Source organism: Triticum aestivum, chromosome 2D, assembly GCF_018294505.1.
Source record: "Triticum aestivum cultivar Chinese Spring chromosome 2D, IWGSC CS RefSeq v2.1, whole genome shotgun sequence".
Lineage (NCBI taxonomy): Eukaryota > Viridiplantae > Streptophyta > Magnoliopsida > Poales > Poaceae > Triticum > Triticum aestivum.
In genome coordinates, this window is record NC_057799.1 from 64,414,519 (window position 1) to 64,430,533 (window position 16,015).

The following is a 16,015-nucleotide window of genomic DNA, read 5'->3' on the forward strand; positions in this document are numbered from 1 at the left end:
GAACTCATTATTTATTTATATTGGTGTTAAACCTACTGTATTCCAACTTCTCTATGGTTTATAAACTCTTTTACTAGCCATAGATTCATCAAAATAAGCAAACAACACGCGAAAAACAGAATCTGTCAAAAACAGAACGGTCTGTAGTAATCTGTAACTAAAGCAAACTTCTGGAACTCAAACAATTCTACTAAAATAGGACGACCTAGACAATTTGTTTATTGATCTACTGCAATTGGAATCAGTATTTTATCACGTTCTTGTGATTTTTAACAATTGTTTTCGTGAACAGAAAGTTTCTGGAATTTTCAGCAAGATCAAATAACTATCATCCAAGAAGATCCTATAGGTTTAACTTGGCACAAAGACTAAGTAAAACATAAAAACAAATCTAACCAGAGGCTAGATCAAATATTTATTCCTAAACAGAAGCAAAAATCAAAAAACTAAAATAAAATCGGGTTGCCTCCCAACAAGCGCTATCGTTTAACGCCCCTAGCTAGGCATAAAAGCGAGGATAGATCTAGGTATTGCCATCTTTGGTAGCCAATCCATAAGTGGCTCTCATAATAGATTCATAAGGTAATTTTATTTTCTTTCTAGGGAAGTGTTCCATGCCTTTCCTTAACGGAAATTGGAATCTAATATTCCCTTCCTTCATATCAGTAATTGCACCAATTGTTCTAAGGAAAGGTCTACCAAGAATAATAGGACATGAAGGATTGCAATCTATATCAAGAACAATAAAATCTACGGGCACATAATTACTATTTGCAATAATAAGAACATCATTAATTCTTCCCATAGGTTTCTTGATAGTGGAATCCGCAAGATGTAAGCTTAAAGAGCAATCATCAAATTCGCGGAAACCTAACAAATCACACAAAGTTTTTGGAATCGTGGAAACACTAGCACCCAAATCACACAAAGCATAGCATTCATGATATTTAATTTTAATTTTAATTGTAGGTTCCCACTCATCATAAAGTTTTCTAGGGATAGAAACTTCCAACTCAAGTTTTTCTTCATAAGATTGCATCAAAGCATCAACGATATGTTTGGTAAAAGCTTTATTTTGACTATAAGCATGCGGAGAATTTAGCACAGATTGCAACAAGGAAATACAATCTATCAAAGAGCAATTATCATAATTAAATTCCTTGAAATCCAAAATAGTGGGTTCATTAATATCCAACGTTTTGATCTCTTCAATCCCACTTTACCAAATTTCGCATCAAGATCTAAAGACTCCGAATTTTTGGAACGCCTTCTAGGTAAAGGTGGCTCATATTCAGTCCCATCATTATCAAAATTCATATTATAAAACAAAGATTTAATAGGGGACACATCAATAACTTTTAGATCTTCACCTTTATTCTCATAAAAATTAGAAGAACACGCTTTCACAAAGCAATCTTTCTTAGCACGCATCCTAGCGGTTCTTTCTTTGCACTCATCAATGGAAATTCTCATGGCTTTGAGAGACTCATTGATATCATGCTTAGGTGGAATAGATCTAAGTTTCAAAGAATCAACATCAAGAGAAATTCTATCAACATTCCTAGCCAATTCATCAACCTTAAGCAATTTTTCTTCAAGCAAAGCATTGAAATTCTTTTGCGAATTCATAAACTCCTTAACACTAGTCTCAAATTCAGAGGGCATCTTATTAAAATTTCCATAAGAATTGTTGTAGGAATTACCATAATTATTAGAGGAATTACTAGGGAACGGCCTAGGATTATAGTTTCCTCTATACGCATTGTTACCAAAATTATTCCTACCAACAAAATTCACATCCATAGATTCATTATTATTCTCAATCAAAGTAGACAAAGGCATATCATTAGGATCGGAAGAAACACTTTTATTAGCAAATATTTTCATAAGTTATAAGTTCATCCATCTTTCCACTCAAAACATTAATTTCTTCTACCGCATGCACTTTTTTATTAGTAGATCTTTCGGTGTGCCATTGATAATAATTAACCATAATATTATCTAGGAGTTTAGTAGCTTCTACTAAAGTGATTTCCATGAAAGTGCCTCCCGCGGCCGAATCTAAAAGATTTCTAGAAGCAAAATTCAATCTGGCATAAAAATTTTGTATAGTCATCCAAAGATTCAAACCATGTGTAGGGCAATTACATATCATTAATTTCATCCTCTCCCAAGCTTGTGCAACATGTTCATGATCAAGTTGCTTAAAATTCATGATATCGTTTCTAAGAGAGATGATTTTAGCGAGAGGAAAATACTTAGAGATAAAAGCATCTTTGCACTTATTCCATGAATCAATACTATTTTTAGGCAAAGATGAAAACCAAGCTTTAGCACGATCTCTAAGCGAAAAAGGAAATAGCTTCAATTTAACAATATCATTGTCCACATCTTTCTTCTTTTGCATATCACACAAATCAACGAAGCTATTTAGATGGGTAGCAGCATCTTCACTAGGAAAGCCGGCGAATTGATCTTTCATGACAAGATTCAACAAAGCAGCATTAATTTCACAAGATTCATTATCGGTAAGAGGAGCAATCGGAGTGCTAAGAAAATCATTCTTGTTGGTATTGGTAAAGTCACACAATTTAGTATTGTCTTGAGCCATCATGACAAGCAAGCAATCCAACACACGAGCAAACAAGAAGCAAGCGAAAAAGAGGCGAACGGAAAAGAGAGGGCGAATAAAATGGCAAGGGTGAAGTGGGGGAGAGAAAAACGAGAGGCAAATGGCAAATAATGTAATGCGAGGGATAAGAGTTTGTGATGGGTACTTGGTATGTCTTGACTTGACTTGACTTGACTTGGCGCGAATCTCCCCGGCAACGGCGCCAGAAATGGCTCGTTGTCGGGAGTTCAAATCTTGACTTGACCTTGCGTAAGCCTCCCCGACAACGGCGCCAGAAATCCTTCTTGCTACCTCTTGAGCACTGCGTTGGTTTTCCCTTGAAGAGGAAAGGGTGATGCAGTAAAGTAGCGTAAGTATTTCCCTCAGTTTTTTAGAACCAAGGTATCAATCCAGTAGGAGACCACGCTCAAGTACCGCGCACCTACACAAACAAATAAGAACCTCGCAACCAACGCGATAAAGGGGTTGTTAATCCCTTCACGGTCACTTACGAGAGTGAGATCTGATAGATATGATAAGATAGTATTTTTGGTATTTTTATGATAAAGATGCAAAGTAAAATAAACGGCAATAAAAATAGCTAAGTGTTGGAAGATTAATATGATGGAAAATAGAACCGGGGGGCGTAGGTTTCACTAGTGGCTTCTCTCAAGAGCATAAGTATTACAGTGGGTGAACAAATTACTGTCGAGAATTGATAGAATTGAGCATAGTTATGAGAATATCTAGGTATGATCATGTATATAGGCATCACGTCCGCGACAAGTAGACCGACTCCTACCTGCATCTACTACTATTACTCCACACATCGACCGCTATCCAGCATGCATCTAGAGTATTAAGTTCATAAGGACAGAGTAATGCTTTAAGCAAGATGACATGATGTAGAGGGATAAACTCATGCAATATGATATAAACCCCATCTTGTTATCCTCGATGGAAACAATACAATATGTGCCTTGCTGCCCCTGCTGTCACTGGGAAAGGACACCGCAATATTGAAGCCAAAGCTAAGCACTTCTCCATTGCAAGAAAGATCAATCTAGTAGGCCAAACCAAACTGATAATTCGAAGAGACTTGCAAAGATAACCAATCGTACATAAAAGAATTCAGAGGAGATTCAAATATTGTTCATAGCTAAACTTGATTATAAACCCACAATTCATCGGTCTCGACAAACACACCGCAAAAGAAGATTACATCGAATAGATCTCCAAGAGAATCGAGGAGAACTTTGTATTGAGATCCAAAGAGAGAGAAGAAGCCATCTAGCTAATAACTATGGACCCGAAGGTCTGAGGTAAACTACTCACACATCATCGGAGAGGCTATGGTGTTGATGTAGAAGCCCTCCGTGATCAATGCCCCCTCCGGCGGAGCGCCGGAAAAGGCCCCAAGATGGGATCTCACGGGTACAGAAGGTTGCGGCGGTGGGAATAGGGTTTTGGATTGGTATCTGATGTTTCGAGGGTACACGGGTATATATAGGAGGAAGAAGTATGTCGGTGGAGCAATGTGGGCCCCACGAGGGTGGAGGGCGCGCCTGGGGGGGTAGGCGCGCCCCCCTGCCTCATGCTCTCCTCGTTGATTACTTTACGTAGACTCCAAGTCCTCTGGATCATGTTTGTTCCGAAACTCACGCTCCCGAAGGTTTCATTCCGTTTGGACTCCATTTGATATTCTTTTTCTGCGAAACACTGAAATAGGCAAAAAACAGCAATTTGGGCTGGGCCTCCAGTTAATAGGTTAGTCCCAGAAATAATATAGAAGTGTATAATAAAGCCCATTAAACTATCAAAACAGAATATAATATAGCATGGAACAATAAAAAATTATAGATACGTTGGAGACGTATCAACGGTCGGTTTCAGTGTGCCGAGGGTGGCGTTAGTGTTGTGGCACGACCAACGGTATGTTTGGTTTGTGCCCAAGGTTGCCCCATCAAAGCATTGGGTAGCTAAATTTTTGGTTGAGGTTTTGGTTGCCCATGATTTGGCCGACATTGGCCAGACAAATGAACTAGAGTTGGCTAGAGTTCATTGGCATGCCAAAAAATGGCAACCATCCAAACAAAGACCAATCTTTGGGTCATGACCAAAATTTTGGTAAGGTGCACTTTGGCCACAATCCAAACACACGCCAACACCCGGCTCGTCGAGGATGCACGGGGCGCCGGGACGCGTCCGCGGAGTGGTGTAGCGCGGCCAACTGCATCCTCGGGACCTGAGACCATGCCGGGTCGTCTTGCATTTTCAATGACATGCGTCGATCGCATGTGAGCAAAGGGCATCTCCAATGTTGCCACGACTGCAGCTGACTACCCTGGCACACCAAAAACCCTCGTCCCTCACGCCGTCGCGCGGTGCGTTCCCAGCCGGCGCCAGCTGCCCGCATTCATGCCGTCCGTCTGTATGCCGTCGTTAAGAGGCTCGGTGCCCGAGGAACCAACTCCGGTGACTTAATGACGCACCAGGACGCTTGGCCGCACCGGAATACGCTACTTAAAGCGGCAACGCCGGCTAACCTCCACACCATAGCGCATCGTCCTCCTACCTGGCACCACATCCGCAATGACCGCAAGCGCGAACGCTCTGCGGGAGAGCTTGTCTTCGGGGATGAAGCTCGAGGTCGCCGGACGCGGACGCGACCGCGGAAGCGGTGGCCACGCTGGCGGCCGACGATGGGAGCACTGTCAGCGACGCATCCTACTTGCCGCCGTCCAACGTCCGGCACCGCCGAGGTCGGGGACTCCTCCAAGGATGAGTAGGGCATGGGAGGCGGCAGGGCATGGTGTGCCAACTGGCCGGTCCGTCTCCCGTGTTCTACTTTTCCTCGCCGGAGACCGCACCTTCACTTCATGGGTCTTGAACCCCACCCCCGTACATGGATATCGCAGATGGAGGACGTCGGTCGCCACCGTAGAATAGGTTTAGGGTCGGGTTTCTTTTATTTTTCTGTCCTATAAAAGTTCGAAATGTAATGAAAATCTGCCGTGTTTGCATTAATCTCGGCCGGTGTATATGAACTTTCACAATAATATAGTATATTGTAGGAGTACTAGCAAGATGCTCGTCCGTTGCATGGAAGATCAAGATCTTGTGGGAGAAAAGGATGAACGAGGGAAGGCCTTATCTGCAAATGTGGAGAGGAGTGTGGGTAAATTGTCATAGTTTCCTTCCTATCTGTTAGATATAGATCGGACAGCCTATATTGCAGGATGACAGGCACACCATCATCACCAACTCTGCTTTTTATTGAACCGAGACAAAGCTAACATGCGAAGTAAAATAAACGCATAGGGTCTATACATACACAATTTATCTTAGGCACTCCAATAGTACGTCCACTACACATTCACGCATTTCACATCTTTCTACATCTACGGGAACCTACGAAAGGGTTAGCGTAAATTGCCTCTCTCTCTCTCCTCCCCTGATTTTCATGGTGGTGGGCCCCTCCCTCCCCCCAATCTACAATCAACAGCTCACACGTTTCACATTACGTTAATTACGTAACTGGGATTACGTAGGTGTAGCATTACTCGTCCTAAAAACCCAACTAAGCCAACCTCCCAGCATATCGCGCGGGAAAAGACCCGGTCGCGCCGTTTTAGTCGGGATTACCGGATTACTAGTAGTAGTATCGATGGACCGCGCGAAGCAACAAGTTTTTTCTTGAGGGGGCGAAGCACCTAGTTTAAAAGGAAAAAAGGCGGTACACTCACAGCACCCCTGTCGCGGTCGCATTGCACCCCACACACGTTCGGTCCTGCACATGGCTCACGCAAACGGAACGCGCTTCGGCTTGCCTCTTCACTGACATGTGGGACTGCACTTGGAGAAACCGACCATGCGCCAAACTTCCCCCGCCCATCGCGCGAAAATCCTCCCCCCCACCCAAAAATTCCCCCCAAATCCTAGATTCAACCGCCCTTCGGCCAACTAGCCAATAATATTCCCCAAACACCCCTCCCCCCGTCCCCCTCCACTCCATTCACTCCGCCAAAGCCGCCCTCCCCGTCGCGCCGATACGTCGGCGCCGCGGTTCGTCGAGGGGGACGCACAGAGATCCTCTCGCTCCCACAGTATGCTCTCGTAGACTGCCGTCCTCTAGCCGCGCCGCCACCGCTGGCGACGTTCTTGTGGAGGCGCACGGCGGTCAGCGACGCCACCGCTGGCGACGTTCGTGTGGAGACGCACGGCGGTCAGCTTCTCCCATGGTACGCGCATTCTAGACTGAGGCCCCGTGCATGTCGGTGTAGCACTGAATGTTAGCTGATAGACGCTGTTAATCTCACTGTTTGCCAAAGTAGTTTACAGTCAATATGCTCTGCTTAAGAAGCTTCCTTGCCCTGTTCTGCACTCAATTTGCTTAGCTAAGATGGCATGCCAAGGCCGATTAGTTGCTAAAATATCCTGCCATATATTTATTGTGACGTAGATTGCCATGGTCTAGTAGCCAATCTGTTAGGTGAAATAGCTCTACACCGTTTTATACTCGATCTTTGTTGCTGCGATGGCCTTCGATAGTTCGATGGCTATGTGCTCGGCCTCATTGACTGCTGAAACAGCCTGCCATAATTTAGCACTCGGATCTGTTTGCTGAATGAGCATTACATATATTTTGTTACTTAGATCTGCTCGTCCAAATATCTTGCCATAGCTTTAGACATCGACCTAGGTATTTTTTTGGACTTCATAAAAAAGCATATATGTTTTTCCTGTAATATCTAGTAGAAGAACTAATTTGTATGTCTAACAGATGGACAGGACTTGGACAACTTCTGCTCGAAGATTCTCCGCTGCATATGTCGAGGGGGTTGAAAACTTCATGAACTTTATCAGAGCTGAGTACGGTGGTCCGAAATCAGATGTGCTCTGCCCGTGTAGCAGTTGTATGAATTCAGTTACAAGACCCCAGTCAACTGTGCAAAATCATCTACACTTGTATGGGATGTCGGTCACATATACTAGGTGGGTTCATCATGGTGAAGCTGTGAACGTCAATGTTATTGACTACGTGGAAGCAGCAGATCACCATCTTGATCTGCCTGATGCTCAGGTGGAAGAGGAGGAGGAGGTGGTGGTGGCGGAGCCAGTGAGTTTGACCAACATTGAAACAATGCTACGAAATGCTCGTGCATTCCATGAACTTTCACCTACAGAAGAAAAACGGTGGGCCCGCATGTTGGAACAATGCAATGTGGCTGTCACCCCATGAAATAAGTTGTCAGTATTCGCAGCTATGGTCACCTTTCTTCAGGTGAAGACATCTGAGCGGATGACCAACAAATCATTCGATGCGATGTTGGCTGCTTTCCGCAAAGCTTTCCCAGATGCGTCTGAGCTGCCACAGACCTACAGTAAAATGAAGAATTTCCTTCGTGCAGTTGGAATTGGATATGATATGATCCATGTTTGTAAGAATAATTGTGTTCTGTTCCGGAAGGATTATGCCAACTTAAGTGAATGCTCGGAATGCAAATCATCAAGATGGAAAGATGGCGATGATGTGAAGAGGATTCCTCATAATGTTCTAAGACATTTTCCAATTATACCAAGATTGCAGAGGTTGTTTCATGATGCTGAAACAAGAGAGGATGTACTGTGGCATTCTAGGAACCAGGAGTACAGAGATCAGAATGTAATGAGCCATCCATCACATGGTAGTGAGTGGCAAAGCTTCAATCAGAAACACGAAAATTTTGCTGCTGACCCGAGAAACATTAGACTTGGCTTAGCTTCAGATGGATTTAACCCATTTGGCCACCAGAGCGCCACATATAACATGTGGCCAGTGCTTGTTATCCCTTACAACATGCCTCCAAATGTCTGCAGCAAAGAATCAAACTACATGATGGCCTTGCTCATCCCAGTTCCAAAAAGTCCTGGAAAGGATTTTGATTTGTTCATGGAGCCTCTCGTGGAGGAACTTCAACAGCTATGGAGGGGTGTTCTCACTCGAGACCTATATAGCAGCCCACCAGCTGATTTCTTTCTGTGTGATGTTATAATTTGGTGCATCCATGATTATCCGGCTTTGGGCACTATGTCAGGGCGAACGACACATGGTTACAATGCATGTGTTTGCTGTGACAGGAATCCGCTGTCATACGCCATACTTAGCAAGATCTGTTACATTGGACACCGCCGTTTCCTTGCCAAGGACAAGCCGCATCCTAGAAAATACCGAAGACATGTGTTAAATGCAAAGCATGAAAACCGTGATGCGCCAAAGAGGCTCACCGCCGATGAGTTTCAAGTGGAATTAAAGAAGGTCAGGCATATTACACCAGGAAACCATCCTGGTAATGGTAGCGGGAAAAGGAAGCGTGGCAGGGCAGAAGAGAGATTATTGTTTACCTGCAGGTCCACTTTGTGGGACTTGGAGTATTGGAAAGATTTGGATCTGCGGCATAATCTTGATGTGATGCACATCGAGAAAAATATATGTGACAGCATTATCGACACACTTCTTAATATTGAAGGCAAGACGAAAGATACCTTAAAATCTAGGATTGATTTGACACACCTGGGTATCAGACAGGATTTGCAGGTGCAAGATGAAGGTAAACCACGGGATATGGCACTAGTTGTGGACGTCTTGGACAAGGTAAAAAGAAAAGAATTCTGCGAGGTCCTGTCACGTGTGAGATTCCCACATGGATTTGCTTCCAACCCTGAAAGGAGAGTCAGTGCAGATGGAAACAAGGTACAAGGGTTGAAAACTCATGACTGCCACGTCCTACTTCAAAGGGTTTTACATGTTATCCTTAGAGGATTGGGCCACCCTGACTTATACAGAGCAGTTGCAGAATTGGGACAATTCTTCAGGGAACTCTGCAGTAGAAATATCAGGATAGATGCTTTGGAGTGTCTTAGAGACAAGATACGAACTATCCTCTGCGACCTTGAGAAGATATATCCTCCAGCCTTCTTTGATGTGATGGTGCATTTGGTTGTTCATCTACCTGATGAGGCACTACTTAGAGGTCCAGTACAGTATGGCTGGATGTACCCTATTGAAAGGCGGCTAGGCACTTTCAAGGGCTATGTTAGGAATAGAGCTAGACCCGAGGGTTCCATTGCAGAGGCCTACATTGCTACAGAAGCGTTGACATTCTGCTCAAAATACATTGAAACAGCTGATCAGCCTAGCAAAGAGGTGGATGAAGACAATCCCGGGCTCAATGTTTTCGATTATTCTGTTCGAGTTACAGGGAAGAGTCAACAAGAGGACAAACCTAAAGATTTGGACAAAATGGTTTGGTATGTGTTGAATAACTGTCCTGAGATACTACCTTATATCAAGTAAGTGCTAAGTACTGCAGCTTATACATCATAATCTACTAAACTTGCAGCACATTCTTATATATTTAGATGTTTGACGCGCTCACTATGTTGTGCAGCATCTACAAAAAGGAGTTACTGCCGCATAATCCAAGAAACATTGACAAACTGGTTATGGCAAGATTTGCGAAATGGTTCAAGAGCCGTGAAAGCTTTTGAATTGCACTGTTAGTTTTTTTAATATATTGAGTACATAAGATGACCAGCTTGTCTATTTTCTAACCATAGGTTAAGAAGATGCGGGAGGATGGGCAGGCAGTTGATGATGCCCTTTACTCACTAGCAATGGGTCCTGATACTCGGGTAAGACATTATGAATCTTGCATTGTTGGAGATGTGCGCTACAACACCCTTGCACGAGACGAAGGCAGGAAGACACAAAATAGTGCCATCATGAGCACGGATACGTATGACAAAGAGACAACTGAAATGTATGCTAACATAACAGACATTGTTCAGTTGCAGTATATCTCCAGTTTCGAGGATCATCGGTGTGTGGTTCTATTGTGCTGTCGTTGGTATAATCTGTTTTCCAGGATCGCAAAACCCAGAGTTGATGATTATTTCAAATCCATCAATGTCAAGGCGGCGTACCAGACAAACGAGCCTTTTATTTTGGCAAATCAAGCAACACAGATATTTTTCTTGGAAGACACATTTGCACGTAGCGATGACTGGAGAGTATTGCAAAGGTTTGAGCAGAGGAATTCGTTTAATGAAGTTGCACAACAAGATGATGCTTACACTGCTCCTGATGTACAAGATTACACAGATGTTCCTAATATCTTTGAGAACCATCACGTCAATGACGCCGACGAAAAGATTGTCTGTCGTGTTGTGGACATACAAGAGTTGATCAAGAAGAAGCCAATGTTCGAGGACGTTGAGGACGAAGAAGAAGATGACACCGTGGGGAATTATGATTCAGACCGATACACATGGCGAATATGTTGATGCTGCTGCTGCGGATGATGATTACATTGCTTTTGTCGTATTTGCCTGTCAGAAGATGTTTTTTTGTCTACTATGTGAAATTGTGTTTGCTATGACAACTGAAACCTGATGAACATGTTATTTGGTATTTTCCTGTGAGAACATCACTTGTTATGTATGCTGATTTGTGTTTGGTGATTGTATGACGACTAAAGCATGATGACATTGTTGTTTAGTTGTACTCATATTTGGCTGTGAAACTTGAATTTGATGACATAGTTTGCTGTTGGACTGCAATTTGCTCGACGTCTTCGAATGAGAACAAAGCTGACCCGACAGGGCCTCTGCTAATTTATTTATTTATAACCAAAAGGGCCTCTGCTATTTATTTATTTATGAGCAAAAGGGGATACCCACTGATTTCCATTAATAGAAATCATTAGATGTTCACAACACTACGCCCAGCCTGCTACACAGGTTTCATTCATTACTAGTTTCAGCAAAGTGCTCATGTCATAGCCACTGAATACATCACGAGTGCTACATACACTGCAAATAAAGAGACAATCATCCTATAGAGCACATCGATTTTGCCCATTATCTTCACAAGCTCTTTCATCTCCTCATTGCTGTCAAGGCCGTTCAGCAGCTGTTGCTTGGCCATGATCAGAGGAACTGCATCTTTAACCTTCTGCTCTGCATCTTCCTCTTCTGCCGTTCCTTCAGTTACTTGTCCAACACCCCAACCTGCTGGTATTGGGATTCCTCGGCTAACCAAATAATCAGCGTAGTTGCACTCCCCCACATCAGCAACTTCCCAGAAATACAAATCACACGAATCTTCCCTTTTCTGCACGAATCAAATTGGAAGATCATCAACCAAACTATTAAAAAAATCAGCAACTGAAAGCAGCAGAGCAACACATAAACATATTATTACCCCATGATTCGGGCATTTGTAGAAGACTCGGACAGGGTTGAGGATTGTGGTTGAGACACGATGGATGACTCTGCGTGATTTGCAGCAGTGGCACCACACCAACGGCAGCGGGTTGCGATGAGCAACCGGCTGCGGTGCGTGTGCCGGCGGGGGTGTGATGAGACCCACAGGCGATGGTACGGGTGGCGACTTGGCGCATATTTGGTTGTTGCCTGCTGAAGAGCAGGTGGACAAGCAGCCAGCGGACATGGTTGCTGCGGCCAGAGCTTCTGATGCTAGGCAGAGTAAGTAGAGAAGAGGAGAAGCGAATGTTGGATATGTCAGTTTCATTACTTGTAGAGTAGCATAGCAACATATATAGTCATAGTCTAGGTTTGGATTCGAACCAGCTACAAGAGCACGTCTCTCTTTTTTCTAAAACTCAGCAACGCCTCTTTACTGGTACACTAGCTTGTTCTGTACGCCTTCTCAAGTATTTGATTCCTCCACCTGACATCTGGGACCCACCGGAAGGGCCTCTGTATTTCGCGAAAAAAATGTGCCCCCCGCTGACAGGTCGGACCCACCAGCTATCTTCGCACGCAAGGAAGTGCCTCCTTATTATGCACAAAAAAATGAATACTCCCCCTGCCAACTGGAACCCAGCATAGTGGGAGGCTGACTTGTGGGCCTACCAAGTTGACGGGGGTGGAGGGCTTTGTCAACTTAGTCAATATGAACGATTCTAGCTCCAGTTATCGTACGATGTTCATCCAACGGCCGTAGTGCTTCTTCAACCTCTGGTCTTCTTGCTCCAGCCGCCCAAACCAGCGGCGGTCGTGTCGCATGCTCCTGACTCCCGTGGCCGACTGTGATGCCGCAGAGGCCTCACCGCCCCTACTACTCACACCGCTGGCCAGGGCATCCCTCTACTCACCCACACCCCCTGTTATTCTGCGGCGACGGCAACCTCACACCGCAGCCGAACCAGTGAACCCTCGTACTCCTATCCGCGTGGGCATCCATTGTCGCGTCTTCCCCGGCTCCGCGTCATCCCCTTCCTAGGCCTCGCCGTCGTCCATCGCCTTGGTGCTCTCGGCGTGGCGTGGTCAATGTGGTCAACGACCGACTTCCATCGGAAGAGTATTGTACGTGGAGAGGCTGACAACTGGGTCCACGGCCACAGCTGGGTCCACGGCCACAACCCAGTTTTTTTGTGATTTGCCAGGCCTGTTGGGCTGCAAATCTATCAAGACGAGGAGAGCTTCATTCGGCTGGCCGAGAAAATGGCCTATCAGTAATGAGAAATGGGTTGTACATTTTTAAAACACATCAAACCGGCAATTAGTTTCAAATTTCTTTTTTTTTATTAAATTGCATTGATTTTTATGCTGGACAATTTGTTGGATTTTACATTGATATACATTTATTTTTAAAATCAGTTTGAGTGTGACTTGAAATTTTGGGATTAAAAATAGTTCGAACTGCACCGAAATATGCAAAATTTCGTACAATTTTTTAACCGTGGCCACAATATGGGTTGTAATGCTAACGAAAAGAATATGGGCTCCAAAAAAACCTTAAGAATTAGCAGATGGGCTGTAAATTATTAGAAATAATGGCAGATGGGCTGTATGCTGTTTTCCATAGATTTGAGGCTTTCCTAAAAAAAAGGTTGACGCACAAGCAGTGACTGTTGGATGTCCATCCAACGGCCGTCGTGCTTCGTCAATCTCTGCTCTTCCTGCTCCAGCCGCTCAAACAAGCGCCGGCGGGACTGCCTGCTCCCTCCTCCCCGTGGCCGGCTGTGCTGTCGCGCAGGCCTCACCGCCCCACCATACTCCCATCTCTGGCCTAGCCATCCCTCTACTCACCCACACCTGCTGTTATTCTCCGGCGACGGCAGACGAACCAGTAAACCCTCGTACAGTCGTACTCCCCTCCGTGTGGGAAATAACTGTCGAGTCTTCCCTGCCTCCGTGTCGTTCCCTTCCTAGGCCTCGCCGTCGTCCACCGCCCTAGTGCTCTCGGCGTAGCCTGGTCAACGTGGTCAACGACCGACATGCATCTGAAGTGGATTGTACGTGGAGAGGCTGACAGGTGGGTCCACGGCCGCACGCAAGGAAATGCCTCCTTATTACGCGCAAAATTAGGATTCCTCCATCTGACATCTGGGACCCATCGAAAGGGCCTCTGTATTTCACGAAAAAAATGTTACCCCGCTGACAGCTCGGCCCACCAGCTATATCTTCGCACGCAAGGAAGTGCCTCCTTATTACGCACAAAAAAATGGATAATCCCCCTGCTAGCTCGGACCCAGTATAGTGGTAGGCTAACTTGTGGGCCTACTAAGTTGACGGGGATGGAGGGCTTTGTCAACTTAGTCAATATGCATGATTCTAGCTCCAGTGACCATACGATGTCCATCCAACGGCCATAGTGCTTCTTCAACCTCTGGTGTTCTTGCTCCAGCCGCCCAAACCAGCGCCGATCGTGCCTCGTGCTCTTGCCTCCCGTGGCCGGCTACGATGCGGCGGAGGCCTCACCGCCCCCTACTACTCCCACCGCTGGCCAGGCCATCCCTCTACTCACCCACACCACCTGTTATTCTACGGCGATGGCAGCCTCACACCGCAGCCGAACCAGTGAACCCTCGTACTCCTCTCCGCGCGGGCTTCCACTGCCGCGTCTTCCCCGGCTCCGCGTCGTCCCCTTCCTAGGCCTCGCCGTCATCCACCGCCCTGGTGCTCTCGGCGGCGTGGTCAACATGGTCAAGGAACGGCTTCCATCGGACGTGGACTGTACGTGGAGAGGCTGACAGCTGGGTCCACGGCCGCAGCAAGGAAGTGCCTCCTTATTACGCGCAAAATAATTATTCCTCCACCTGACAGCGGGGACCCACCGGACGGGCCACCGTATTTCGTGAAAAAAACGTTTCCCCCTGACTGCTGGGACCCACCAGCTACATCTTCGCACGCAAGGAAGTGCGTCCGGGCAAAAAAAATGATTCACCCCCCTGACTGCTGGGACCCACTAGCTACATCTTCGCACGGAAGGAAGTGCCTGACAGTCGGGACCCACCTGGTCGAAGCGTACGTAGCGTTGTCATTCTGGTCGCGAACGTGTACGTACATACTGGTCGATGTAGAGGGGCGCACGTGTCGTAGTAGAGGCGCGCACGTAGCATGTACATGTACGTACATCGGCCAGTGTGCAAGAAAGAAAATACGGCCACGTACATACATACGAGCTGGGTCTCGAACACCTACTCGCGCATACGTATGGCCAGGGCTCGTGTACATGGCTGGGTCGGAACGAAGAAACTGCGTCGTCATCGTGTTCATGGGGAGCCAACCGGCTGGGTCGGAACGGAATGCGTCATCGTGTTCATCGGGAGGGCTTGGACGGAATAGCCGATGGAAACGAGGCCTGGCGTACCGCAGAACGGAGGAAACGGCCTTGTGTTCGACCGGCCACGTTCGAAACGGGATCCTGTTCATCGGGAGGGGTCTGGCGTACCGCAAAACGGAAGAAACGGACCTCCTACGGTCGAAACGGGGTCCTGTTGATCGGGAGGGGTGTGGCGTACCGCAAAACGGAGGAAACGGACTTGTGTTGGAGTGCTACGGTCGAAACAGGGGTCCTGTTGATCGGGAGGGGTGTGGCGTACCGCAAAACGGAGGAAACGGACTTGTGTTGGAGCGCTACGGTCGAAACGGGGGTCCTGCTCATTGGGAGGGGTGTGGCGTACCGCAAAACAGGACTCCACGTGATACTGTTCATCTCCACTGTCGACCCCCTCCAGCCTCCACGGGCTACTATTCATCCACCGTCGACCCCCTCCAGCCTCCACCTGCGACTGTTCATCCACGGGCTCCTGTTCATCCAGCCTCCACTGCGCGCTACTCCACCGGCTACTGTTCAACCAGCCCTCTCCACGGGCTCCTGTTCAACCACCCCTCCACGGGCTACTGTTCATCCAGCCCTCCACCGTCTACTGTTCATCCAGCCCTCCATGGGGTGGTCCTGTTCATCCAGCCCTCCACGAGGTCCTGTTCATCCAGCCCCAACCGGCTCGATCGATCGGGGTCCTGTTCATCCAGAGGCAACACCACGGGGTCCTGATCATCCACCCCCACCGGGAACTGTTCATCCAAACCCCCCCAGCAACGCTCACTGTT